Genomic DNA, 12,826 nt, shown 5'->3' with positions numbered 1-12,826 from the left:
GCAGCGTCCACTTTTGAAAAGGGAGCCAAGTTGGGGTTGGGGATTTAGCTCAGTGGTAGAGCACTTGCCTAGGAAGCGCAAGGCCCTGGGTTCGGTCCCCAGCTCCGAAAAAAAGAAAAAAGAAAAAAAAAAAAAAAAAAAAAAAAAAAAGAAAAGGGAGCCAAGTCACTTGCCATTGAACTGTCCCCAGCTTCTGGTAAGAGGCCCCAAACTACTCTGCACAGAGAGGGGTTAAGATGCTGAGAAGCCTCTAGAACTGCTGGTGGGGGGGTCTCTGCTCACTGAAGAACTTTTCTGGCTTCATGCAATCACTCAAGCTTCTTATTCTGGGTAGGTGAACCTATCTAACAGTTATATTTTCTGTGGTATCTGAACAGACCAGCATCCTCTGGCTAATAGGAGCCATCTCCAAGGGATTACCAAGTCGAAATCTCAAGGGGTCTTCAAGTAAGAAACAGGTCTCACTTGGTTCTGAACTGTTATATGCTGAATTGACAGAGCTGGGAGGAATGGCGAATGGAGACACTCTCCCGTGGGACACGTCTGGGAGGCCTGAATCTGGCTTTCCTGGTCAGAAGAAGTTTGGAGAAAGACTTTGCTGAGGATCTGATTGATGAGTGGGAATTATACATCACAAGCCAGAGCCAGAGGGGGTGAATATGGAAAACTCCAAAGGCACACTATTGACAGAGTTGCTTCCTGGGTACTTGTTTGTGTGATGTGAGAAACGGTGGATCCTGGAACTGTAGCCAGAAGAAACACAAAAGGCACTTGTTAACCCCCATCCTTCCTTGGCCAGAGGTTTGCCCTCCCATAGTTAACCTTCCTGGTTCTAGGTTTCCCCTGGTAAGGGTGGGGAATCTTAGACGAAAAGCAGTGCAGAGGTGATGGTGATCAGAGGTGTGTGTGTGTGTGTGTGTGTGTGTGTGTGTGTGTGTGTGTGTGTGTGTGTGTGTGTAAAGACAGTCTCGGCCAAGAAAGGAGTGTCTATTGCTGAGGGCAGGATAAGGCCAAGAGGGTCTGAAGACACAGAAGAGGTGGGTATAGCCACTGGCTAGTTTTATGTGAACTTGACACAAGCTAGAAAAGGAAACCCAATTGAAAAAATACCTCCATAGAAACTGGATGTAAGTCATTTTATCAATTAGTAATCAATGAGGGAGGACCCAGCTTACTGTGGGTGGTGCCATCCCTGGGCTGGTGACCCTGGGCTCTATAAGAAAGCAGACTGAGCAAGCCATGGGGCACAAGCCAGTAAGCAGCACCCCTTCATGAACTCTGCATCAGCTCCTGCCTCCAGGTTCCTGCCCTGCTTGAGTTCCTGTGCTGACCTCCGTTGGTAACGACCAGTCATATGAGACCGTGATCCAAACAAACCCTTTCCTCCCCAGCTTGCTTTGACCATGGTGTTCACCACAGCAATGGTGGTGCTAACTAAGACAGTACATAATGCCTGCTTTCTTCATACCGTCAGACAACAGCAGCTCTCAGGCCACTGGCTTCCTCTTTGAAAACAGAGGTCTGCTGAGATAGGGCAGCAAACTTGGTTCTTGGTCTCCAGATGCTTCTTGGTTCCCATATTCTGCATAGAAAAAAATTTCAGGTGTGAACCAAAGAGGAAGAGTGAGTGGGACTGCTGACTGGTAGGAGGGGCTTCCCAGGGGAGCTGTGGTTTGAGAGTCAGTGACGAAGCTTTGGGTGGTATTGAGATGTGGGGAGCCTTCAGGACACCAGGACAAGGAAAACGAGGTTTGAATTAAGAAAAAAGGAGATGTCTGGGGATTGAGTGGCAGGGTTAGCAACTGGTTTGTGAAAATCTTGAATAGGTGTGATACAAAGGCTGACGAGACAGTGGGCTCTGACCCCAGCTCTGCACCTGGTGACAGGACAGTGGGCTCTGACCCCAGCTCTGCACCCGGTGACAGGACAGTGGGCTCTGACCCCAGCTCTGCACCCGGTGACAGGACAGTGGGCTCTGACCCCAGCTCTGCACCCGGTAACAGGACAGTGGGCTCTGACCCCAGCTCTGCACCCGGTGACAGGACAGTGGGCTCTGACCCCAGCTCTGCACCCGGTGACAGGACAGTGGGCTCTGACCCCAGCTCTGCACCCGGTGACAGGACAGTGGGCTCTGACCCCAGCTCTGCAACTGGACCAAGCTATGTGACCTTGGACTGGTCATCAGGCAGCAAAACATAATGGAAGAAACAGGACTTTTAGAGGCAGAGGTGTTCACTCCCACCAGGATGAATAAAAGCAAAGAGTCTTAGCACATGGAATCTGTGCTTGGCTATGGGACCAGCCATGACAGTGAATATAATCTTCTTTCTTTGCAGAGCAAGCATATACATCCTTCCTGATGTATGTAGCAGGTGGCTGTTTGGTCCTAAGACTTTTGGTGAATTGCCAGGGATTTTATAGACAGTAGAACTTTTCGGGAGAGCTACACTAAGTAACAACTGGCTCCAGAGAGATGAGTCTGCACTTAGCTGAAGTCCATGGCCTGGGTTCAATTCTACTTGGAGAATAACATTAATTTTTTTTTAATTTTTAAGTTATGTGTATATGTCTATGTCTGAGTATGGGTTTGTACACATGAGAATAGATGACGTCTGCAGAGGCCAGAACAGGACATTGAATCACCTGGGACTGGAGTCACAGGCAACTGTGAAACACCTGATGTGAGTGCTAGGACTCCAACTCGGGTCCTCTGTAAGGACTTAACCACCAACTGCCTCTCCAGTCCTCCTAGGTGGCCACTGTGGTGGATGCTAATTGACTACCAAGTGCTCTGTTTCCATAGTTAGAAGTACTGTGGGAAACAAACTAGCCAGACACCAAAATACTCCAAGTTCTCTCCAGCTAGGTACAAAAGACTTGATCTGGCTAAAAACATAAAAGAAGGCCTGGGGGCTGTGTCATTTCTCAGCTGGAGATGAATCTCAGCTGTGCCTTCCTCTCCAGCAACTTTGGAAACCACATGATACCTATGAGGACACTGTGGTGACATAGAAGGAATCTGGACCCTGAGCCACTGCTGGAAGAGAACAGCTCAGGATGTTATTTTAAATCTTTCACGTACAAGAAATACAGTTTTGTGTCAACCCTATCAAACTGTGTGGTGCTGTCACAACAATGTATCTAAAAACCTTGGATGGACCTTAAAGCACAAGTTCTGCTATTGGAAGGTCATCCCTGGGAATCGAGTCCATTGATCAATCTTTATGGGACACTAGACCTTCATTTTAGCTTTCCTGATACAATGTTGCGGCGGCAGAGTCTTGTGAGGTTCCCGTGCTAAACAAGTTGGGCTGAGTACTTTGCTGTGTAACTTCAGAACAGAGCTTGCTTTCGGTTTCTATTGAGAGTTTAACGTCTGCTCAGGGTAGGGATTTGTTCTGCTGGGGAAGTGTGGGCCCCAGACCATGGTTGTCCTGCCCATTGTAGATGATGGACAACTCTTTGGACACTTTAAATCGGTAAAAGAGCCTAAGTTTAAAAACTGAAATGAGGGACTGGAGAGATGGCTCATCAGATGAGAATGCTTACTGTTCTTCCCAAAAACCCAGAGCTTGGGTTCCAGCGTCTCCAGTGGCCAACAACTGCCTGTAACACCAGCTCCAGGATGCCCTCAACTCTGTGGATACACATACATACATACATACATACATACATACATACATACATACACACATACATACATACACACACACACCAAGAACCCAGAAAAGATCTGTGACCATTTCCTTTTTTAAAAATGGTTGCCTAGCCTTGATATTTCACATCTATCTTTTCAGTATTTCGTGAAAGAACCACTAACATCCCATTACACCAGGAAGCAAATGCATTAAGGAGAATATAATTTCACACAGTAATAAACTCCATGAAGAAATGGGAACAAGGTGATGTGATGGAGGGCGGCCTGGGGGAAGAAGAGCAAATCTATAACATGTCAGTGAAGTCATCTATCTCCCATCCCGCACCTGGGCAGGGAGCTGTTTCCACAGGAACAGAGAGGATGAAGCATTCTGGGGAGCTGGAAAGGGAAGAACAGAATTCTGGGTAAAAACAGCTTAGGATGAACTGGACTGAATCAGCGCTAAGAGGCTGTTGAGAGGTGGCCTTGCAGTGATCAATCAATCAGGTGGGGCTGGGGGCGTGGCTACAGTTTGGTCTGTTATCCTATTTGCAAGGCAAGTCTCTTGTGGGAATGAAGCCCGGACTTACCAGATATGATTTATATATTATTTCTTTCCTCTTTTATGTATCAGACAGGTAATGTCCTGACATTTTAACACAGTTTGGGAGAAGCCTATCCCTCACAGTGACATGAGAACTCACATTTATGAATCACAAAAAGTATCTCAGTTTATATTTCAAAGGGAACAATGACATGAAAGCATGGGAAGAGAGATGTCACAGAATAAAGGACGCCGAGGGACAGAACCGAGCACGACGGCCCATCTCATTACATCCTTATAAAACCTCTTTAGAACAAACTCAGGAAATCCGAATAGAGGTCAGTATTCAGTATTATTATTTATTTTGTTAGGTGCAACGATACCACGAGTTTTAGGTTAAAACCTGTAGAAGCTGGAGATACAAAATGCAGGGATATTTATGTGATGTATTATGTCTGAGATTTTCTTTGGTGTATTCCACAAAACAAACAAACAAACAAACACACACAAGTAATTGGGGTTTCAGATTCTCCCTAATAGTTGAGGCTCTTTTTCTTTTGTCAGTTTTATTTCTTTTTAAATATAGGGTGTGGATGTGGTTGGGAGTGTGGGGGTGTGGATGTGTGCCCATGGGGGCAGAGCCCACGAAGTCAAGAATAAAGTGTGAGATCCCTTGGATCTGGATTTACAGGCAGTTGTGAGCTGCCAGATGTTGGTGCTAAGAACTGAACTCATGTCCTCCGTAAGAGCAGAACAAACTCTTAACTGAACCATCTTTCCAGAGCCCTTCCCCCTAAACACAGCCTAGAATACTTTACGATAAGACTCCGCTGTGTGGGGATAATGAACTGCAGGGTCTGATTTGATAAGGAAAGCAAACCTCAAACCCAGTTTCACCTATGGCCTGCTCTCAGTACAGACCCTCGTGCAGGGCTTTCCTTTCACTGGCCAGCAGCGATCACCCCTGGGGTGCGGCTAACGGGAAGTCCTCTAAGTTAGTTCAGTTCCAATGCTATCAGCTTGGCCATAGCAGCAGATCTCACAGTCTATAGGGCTTGTGCCTCAGGAGTGTCCCTAGCAGAGATGCCAGGTGCAAGCCTATCCTTCGGGTTTAGTAGAGATGTCTTTGGAAACATGGAACTGAAACATGGATGCCAATGTGGGAAGGTGATTGGACACCATAGGACCTCATGCTAACAAACAATAGGGATGGGATGTGTCTCCAGAACCTCTCAGCTTCTCTATGCAATGTTCCTTCCTTCAGGGCTTAGGGCAGGGCCCCTTCTGAAATAAACATGGCATGCACAGCTGCTACAGAATTCCTATATGGCCAGTTCTGAGGCAGAAAGGCCTATGATCCTCTTTGGTGAAGGGAAATTCTAACTTTAATGGCTTGCCTTGCATAGGAAAAGAAGTGGGTTAGAGGGAAAAGGAATGTTCTCTGGGTCACTTGCAAGGTTCCAAACTACTTTCTGTGCTGTAAAAGAAAGACCTCCTCCCACCCCCGCTTTTATTGCCCTGAAATCTCTTCAGCCAGTAAGGATGAGATGCCAATTATTATGCTTCAACAAAACCACATGGTCAGTGTGCTAGTCCTTCAGGAACATAACATGGGTTATTACAGGAGCTGCAAGCCAGGATCTGTGGTAGGAAAACAAAATGTATATATCATACTATCGCAAGGGGACGAGAGAGTAGGCTGGTTAACCGGCCTTTGCAGTGATCTCCAGAGGAGAGGAAATGGTGAAGAGTGGCAGGAGTGAGCAGGAGACAGCATGGAGACAGGTGACAGTGACAGTCAGAGCTGAGAGAGCTTGCAGCTCCGGAATGTGGTAACAGTCCTGGAGAGGCTGATGGGAAAGTGGCTTCGAGCATAACGCTGAGAGACACAGCCTTAAATTTAACTTGTGGTTGGATCAATTAGGCAAACTCATGTTTATCTGTAGAACTATCATGTCAGCATTTAGGAAGCTTTAATTCAGCTCTCAGCATTGGACCCAGCAGAGGAACTTCAGCCTGCTGGCTATCTACCTATGGGCAAACCTGTCTGTTGGTAAACCTGTGTTGCCTTTCTTCTCCTATCTGAACAACTGCTAATACAAACGGAGGGCTTGCATCTGTCACCACGCACTGTCACCACACACCTGCCAGTGCTTGCATTTCCTGGACATAACCTAATTTAATGAATGTCTTTTCCCTGAGGCTGTCCACCCCTGCATGTGAAGCATTTTTTGTTACTAACTGCTCTGATTTCCTAGCACTATAATAGTAATAAAAACAACAATAGCGGGGGAGGGTGTCTTATTGATTAGGTGGGGAGGCTCTGAGAGGCGCTGATGGAATACAGATGGTGGGAATCGTGCTGTGAGACCAACGAACCTTACCCTTCTCGGGCAGCTGCTGTTTAATCCATTCTGCATTTATTCTGTCAGCCACCCTGACCCTCGATTTCCTCCCTCTGCTTGGCCTACCTTGTCATGCTGTTCTCAAGAAAATCAGGTCACCCTGTACCTAACTTTTCCCTGGCCAATGATTTTTGAGCTACTTACTGAGCCCGCTGTGTTGTACCTAATCCCCACTCAGCTCTAGCCACGCTGCCATTAGGAACATTATAAATCACCACTTAAGGACTATAATACCTACAGTAATGGTAAGAACAAAGTTACCCCTTTGCTTGTGTCCAAGTGGCAGTTGTAAGGTCCTGGAACAGGCTCTCTTCCTAACATCTTCAACATTTTCTGAGTTAGGGTCTCAGATTTCACCCCTCATAGCAATCTTTCTCTAGAGCACAGTGCTTCTTGTCCTTTCTCTGCTACCAGAGATGGGGACCTGCTTACCAACTATGGCATTTCCCCCCAAAAGAACCAAGTACAGCCACTTGCTAACAGATAAGACACTTAATAGATTTAAAGCACATTTAAGTAAATAAGAGTGTTGTTTCTTCCTTACTTTTTTCTTAACATTGTGTCAGGGCTGAAATACTTTGGGGATGACCAAAAAAACATACTATTTGAATCTTTCACAGAAAAAAAGAAGGCCCCACACAGACACGAGCAGTCACCGTATGATGAAGAAGTATCTATATGGGTAGGTTATACATATGTGTGTGTGCACATAAATGCTTTCTTTTATAATATTAATGACATATGTGTCAAGTATAACAATAAAGGGGTTCTTAGTATTACTATGTATTTATTATCTTCCTCTCATTTTTTGGGTTGGGGAAGACAAGGTTTGATGTTGCCCAGAATGGTCTTGAACTTGGTATGATGATCTTGAATTCTTGATCCTTCTTGCCTCTTCTTCCCATGTGCTGAAGATAGGTCAAGTGTGGGCATGGTGTATCTAAAGAGGTAGTGGTATTCTGGGAGCTGAAAAACTCTTCAGAAAGGGTCTTTCTAAGAGTGAAGCCAAACAGGAAGGCTAGAAAAGTAGGCAGAAGTCACATCATAGAGGGGCTGGAACACCACTGGAGTGCTATAGGAAGGTTTTAAGCAGGAGTTCACATAATCAGGTTTGTCTGGATGCCGTATAGGAAATGCATGGAAGGAGAAAGACAAGCAAAGGGAGATCAGTTAAAAGACTGTTAGGGTAAACTAGTCAAGAGTATAATTGCCTGATCCAAGATAGTGCTGGAGGGTTGCACAGAATGAGATGGACTCAGCAGATATTTGGGAGGCAAAAATCAATAAGACTTGATGTTTATTTAGATATAAGGCATGGAGTAAAAGAAATAGCAAAGGGCAAAGCACTCATTATATTTGGATAACCACAGGGTTGATGGTGCCACCTACTGAAATCAGTCATGGCCAGAGAAGGAGGGCTGGGATGTGGAGAGATGATCATTTCAGATTGGAATATAACAAGGTTTGCTTGACATTAGATTCCATGAGATGAAATAAATATATACATGTGCCCAGAGAGATACTGAGGCACTCTGCTATGTATATTTTGTGGTGAATTCTTAGATGCTCATAATTAAAGAAACAGGACAGAATTACAGACTGCACGGTTCTCACGTGAGTGCCAGTGCTGACTAGACAGGGACAACTGTCAGAAACAACAGTATGCTGGCTAACTGGCAGTTTGTGCATGCAGCCGGGTTCTAATAAGTGGATGTCAGCCAATGTCTGTCTTTGGTGAGTGTCAGCCACGCAAGCTTCCCAGGATGTCCAGCCACATCTGGACCACGGTATGAGGCTGTCTTTTAGGTGGCTGCGTTAGCTCTCAGGTACCACAGGTAGACAGGTAAATTGCTGAGAAAGCAGCAAGATGCCACCCCTACTGTCCTCCTAAAAGACTTGAAAAGAAGAAGATTGGAAACCAAATCACTATCCTGAGTCTCTGAAAGAGACATAGACAGGCTGGGACAGGGAAAGGAGATGCCTTTGTTCTGCCTTTCAGTATCTGATTCCTTAAACATCACACACACACACACACACACACACACACACACACACACACACACACACACATCTGTACTTAACTAAAACCTAGGAGGCTGGCTATACCTCTGTGGACTTTTTCTTAATTAAATGATTTTAAGTGGGAAGACCCACCTTTAATCCAGATCATTTGTGGTGAGAAGATCCACCCTAAATCTGGGTCACATGTTCTGTTGGCAGCCTGTATAAAGGACATAGAAGAAAGATGCTCTTGCTCTTTGCCTGGTTGCCCTCACCCTTGCTGGCAAGTTCATTTCTTCATTGGCATTAGATCCTACTTCTTCAGGATTTGGCATATACTGAAGACCAGCTGAGACATCCAGCTTTAGGGAGTGAGCTACTAGATTCATATATATATATATATATATATATATATATATTCAATTGTAAGATTCTTATTTTTTAAAATTTATTATTATTTATTTCTTTACTTACATTTCAAAGGTTATTCCCCATCCTGGTTTCCTGTCCATAAGCCCCCATTCCTTCCCCTCCCCCTTCCCCATACAGGTATTTCCCCTATACATCCCCTTTATTGCCCTCCCCCATATTCCCCTGCACTGGGGGTCCAAACTTGGCAGGACCAAGGGCTTCCCCTTCCTCTGGTGCCCCACAAGGCTATTCTCTGCTACATATGCAGTTGGAGCCCTGGGTCAGTCCACGTATAGTCTTTCGGTAGTGGTTTGTTACTGGGAGCTCTGGTTGGTTGGCATTGTTGTTTTTATGGGGTTGCAAGCTCCTTCAACTCTTTCAATCCCTCCTCTAATTCCCACCAAGGAGGTCCTGTTCTCAGTTTGGTGGTTTGCTGCCAGCATTGACCTCTGTATTTGACATGCTCTGGATGTGTCTCTCAGGAGAAATCTATATCCAGTCCCTTTCCGCATGCATTTTTTAGCTTCATCAATCTTATCTGGTTTTGGTGGCTGTATATATATGGACCACATGTGGGGCAGGCTCTGAATGGCCATTCCTTGAGTCGCTGCTCTAAACTTTGCTTCCATATCCCCTCCTATGCATATTTTTCTCCCTTTTAAGAAGGAGTGGGAGCATCTGCATTTTGGTCATCCTTCTTCCTGAACTTCCTGTGGTCTGTGGATTGCATCTTGGGTAATTCGAGCTTTGGGGCTAATATCCACTTATCAATGAATGCATATCATGTGTGTTTTTCTGTGATTGAGTAACCTCACTCAGGATGATATTTTCTAGTTCATTCCATTTGCCTATGAATTTCATGAAGTCATTGTTTTGATAGCTGAGTAATATTCCATTGTGTAGATGTACCACATTTTTTGAATCTATTCCTCTGTTAAAGGGCATCTGGTTCTTTCCAGATTCTGGCTATTATAAATAAGGCTGCTATGAACATAGTGGAGCATGTGTCTTTATTATATGTTGGAGCATCTTTTGGGTATATGCCCAAGAGAGGTATAGCTGGGTCCTCAGATAGTTCAATGTCCAATTTTCTGAGGAACCTCCAGACTGATTTTCAGAGTGGTTGTACCAGTTTGCAATCCCACCAACAATGGAGGAGTGTTCCTCTTTCTCCACATCCTCGCCAGCATTTGCTGTCACCTGAGTTTTTGATCTTAGCCATTCTGACTGGTGTGAGGTTTCTCAGGGTTGTTTTGATTTGCATTTCCCTGATGACTAAGGATGTTGAACATTTCTTTAGGTGCTTCTCAGCCATTTGATATTCCTCAGCTGTGAATTCTTTGTTTAGTTCTGTACCCCATTTTTTAATAAGGTTATTTGGCTCTCTGGAGTCTAACTTCTTGAGTTCTTTGTATATTTTGGATATTAGCCCTCTATCAGATGTAGAATTGGTAAAGATCTTTTCCCAATCATTTTGTCCTAATGACAGTGTCTTTTGTTTTACAGAGCTTTGCAGTTTTGTGAGGTCCCATTTGTCAGTTCTTGATCTTAGAGCATAAACTATTGGTGTTTTGTTAGGAAAATTTCCCCAGTGCCCATGTGTTCGAGACTCTTCCCTACTTTTTCTTCTATTAGTTTGAGTGTATCTGGTTTGATGTGGAGGTCCTTGATCCACTTGGACTTAAGCTTTGTACATGGTGATAAAAATGGATTGATTTGCATTCTTTTACATGCTGACCTCCAGTTGAACCAGCACCATTTGTTGAAAATGCTATCTTTCTTCCATTGGATGGTTTTAGCTCCTTTGTCAAAGATCAAGTGGCTATAGGTGTGAGGGTTCATTTCTAGGTCTTCAATTCTGTTTCACTGATTTACCTGTCTGTCTCTGTACCAATACCATACAGTTTTTATGAGCTACTGGATTCTTGATTCTTTGGATTTCCATTAGTAGATAGGCATTGTTGGACTAACTAGACCACAGCCTAGAGCCACTCTACAAATCATATATATATATATATATATATATATATATATATATATATATATGCGCCACTCTAATAAATTCCACATATATTTATTATATATGCATCCATTCTATCAGTTATGCTACTTAAAGAACCCTATTACAAATCCATAGTTGTTTTTTTACTTTAGATCTTTTGAATATATGACCAGAGTTCTCATTAGAGCAGAAATTGGTACCAGAAGTGGGGCTTCAAGTGAAAAAAACCCTTAAAATCTAAAGCTAACCTATGGTATCACTGGACTTATATATAATAAAAGCATACTACATGACAGGAAGTTTGCAGCCTGTAATTTTTGGTGATGACACAAATAATACACACACACACACAAATTATATATATATATATGCCCTGGAAACACAGGTCATTTGCATAGGGAATCCAATAGGAAGCTGGTGACTGATTTAACAGAGAATGCAGAAGACTATTTGTTCCTTATGACTTTAGCTAAATGCTACAGAAGAGAAGCAGGGTTCTATCTGGAAGGCCTGTCTATCAGAAAATAAGAAGGGCATGGTGATTATATAATTTTGGTGCAAAGAGCTCATTCTGTCTGAAGCTGAAGCTATCTGATTACTGAGAACCACGTTCAGAAACTAATGGTCCTTGCTAAACTGTGGTCTAGTCCTAATTTTCTGTCTCATTGAGTTTCTAGTGCCAATACTAAATCCCTGATTGACAGAGATAGATATTTGGGCCATTGGGAAAGGACTGTTGGGGAGGAGAAATTATTGGAACTCAGTACTCTCAAAGGCTCCTCTGAGGTACTTCTTATTCTGCTTTTCCATAAAACAATTAGGCCCCTTTCCACTAAGTAGCTAAGGTTATACTGTGGATGAGAGGCAGATTGGAAGGGACATACCCCGTGCCTGTCAGCTATATCTCATATATAATGTGGCATCACCATTTGAGAGAAGGAAAGTCAGGTTGAGGAAGCTAATCCCACATTCTAAACAGCAGGAAATTTATGGGCATGGAACTCAAAATTTATTTCGACTATTAAGAGCAGACAGTATCCCAAGGACGCTGTCCTTACGGAACCAGCCAAGGCTCTTTGCGGCGGTAGTATTTAATGTATACTGGAGTTGAAACACTATGCTGCTGCTGTTTGTTCCTGAAGAGCTCTTCCTTTCTCCTTTGTTTTTTTCCTACACAGACGCAGACAACTTTTAAATTCTGCCTCCCTGGTTTTGCAACTTTGCTGGATGCTGGGGGTACAGCCAAGGTTAAACTTAACATTTGCCTCACAAACTGAAGACAAAAAGTTGCAGAATCTCACAGAATAAAAGAGGAATGGACCTAATTTGAATATTGTGACGACTTCTTGACACCTACTGCCTCTAGACGGAGAGCAGACTATACCTTCAAGTTGCCCTCTGTGGGGAGAAGGGGTGTGGCTTGAAGTTATAAATGTGATCCAGTTAGACAAAAGCATCCCTGAACGAAGGTTCAGAGAAAAGGTTCTATGTGCCAGGCAAGCGAGTAGCAGAGCAAAGCTAGCAGGCTCGTAGTGTTTGTCCTGTCCAGGGGTGTTGGGAAGGCTAACTCTGGGTAGCACATAAGCATCTCACTCTGCAATGCCACAGCTATGGGATTTGGGATGGAGGCCTTCTGCTGGTGAGCCAGACCTGTGAATGAGGAGACTCATCTGAACACTCTGAAAATCCGAGTTCAGAGGTATGGAGTCTGGAGCAGGCTCTGGAGATGGGTTCTAGAGCCTGGTGAGTGAGTGAGAAAGTTGAGAAAGGTGGTGGGGTATGGGATGAGAACAAAGCAAATCCTTGGAGCTGAAGACTCCTGAGAG

General features: G+C 44.2%; 2 long non-coding RNA genes and 1 pseudogene across 3 annotated transcripts; 1 reads left to right on the top strand and 2 right to left on the bottom strand.

Moving 5' to 3' along the window:
- Positions 1–469: 469 nt before the first annotated feature.
- LOC134485944 (uncharacterized) lies at positions 470–1,996 on the bottom strand. The gene is made up of 2 exons (XR_010064376.1): positions 1,469–1,996; positions 470–743 (listed from the first exon to the last, which is right to left on the bottom strand). It is a non-coding gene; the product is annotated as an uncharacterized LOC134485944 (long non-coding RNA).
- LOC102546891 (uncharacterized) lies at positions 1,955–12,325 on the top strand. Of its 2 annotated transcripts, XR_005501169.2 has the most exons (4): positions 1,955–4,144; positions 4,272–4,519; positions 7,207–7,268; positions 12,179–12,325. It is a non-coding gene; the product is annotated as an uncharacterized LOC102546891 (long non-coding RNA). The 2 variants fall into 2 exon arrangements; XR_010064375.1 differs by having other exon boundaries at positions 1,955–4,519.
- Positions 4,266–4,363, bottom strand: LOC120101371 (small nucleolar RNA U13; annotated as a pseudogene).
- Positions 12,326–12,826: the final 501 nt, after the last annotated feature.

Source organism: Rattus norvegicus, chromosome 2, assembly GCF_036323735.1.
Source record: "Rattus norvegicus strain BN/NHsdMcwi chromosome 2, GRCr8, whole genome shotgun sequence".
Lineage (NCBI taxonomy): Eukaryota > Metazoa > Chordata > Mammalia > Rodentia > Muridae > Rattus > Rattus norvegicus.
Note: the sequence above shows the minus strand (reverse complement) of the source record. Positions and strands in the feature narration are given on the sequence as shown.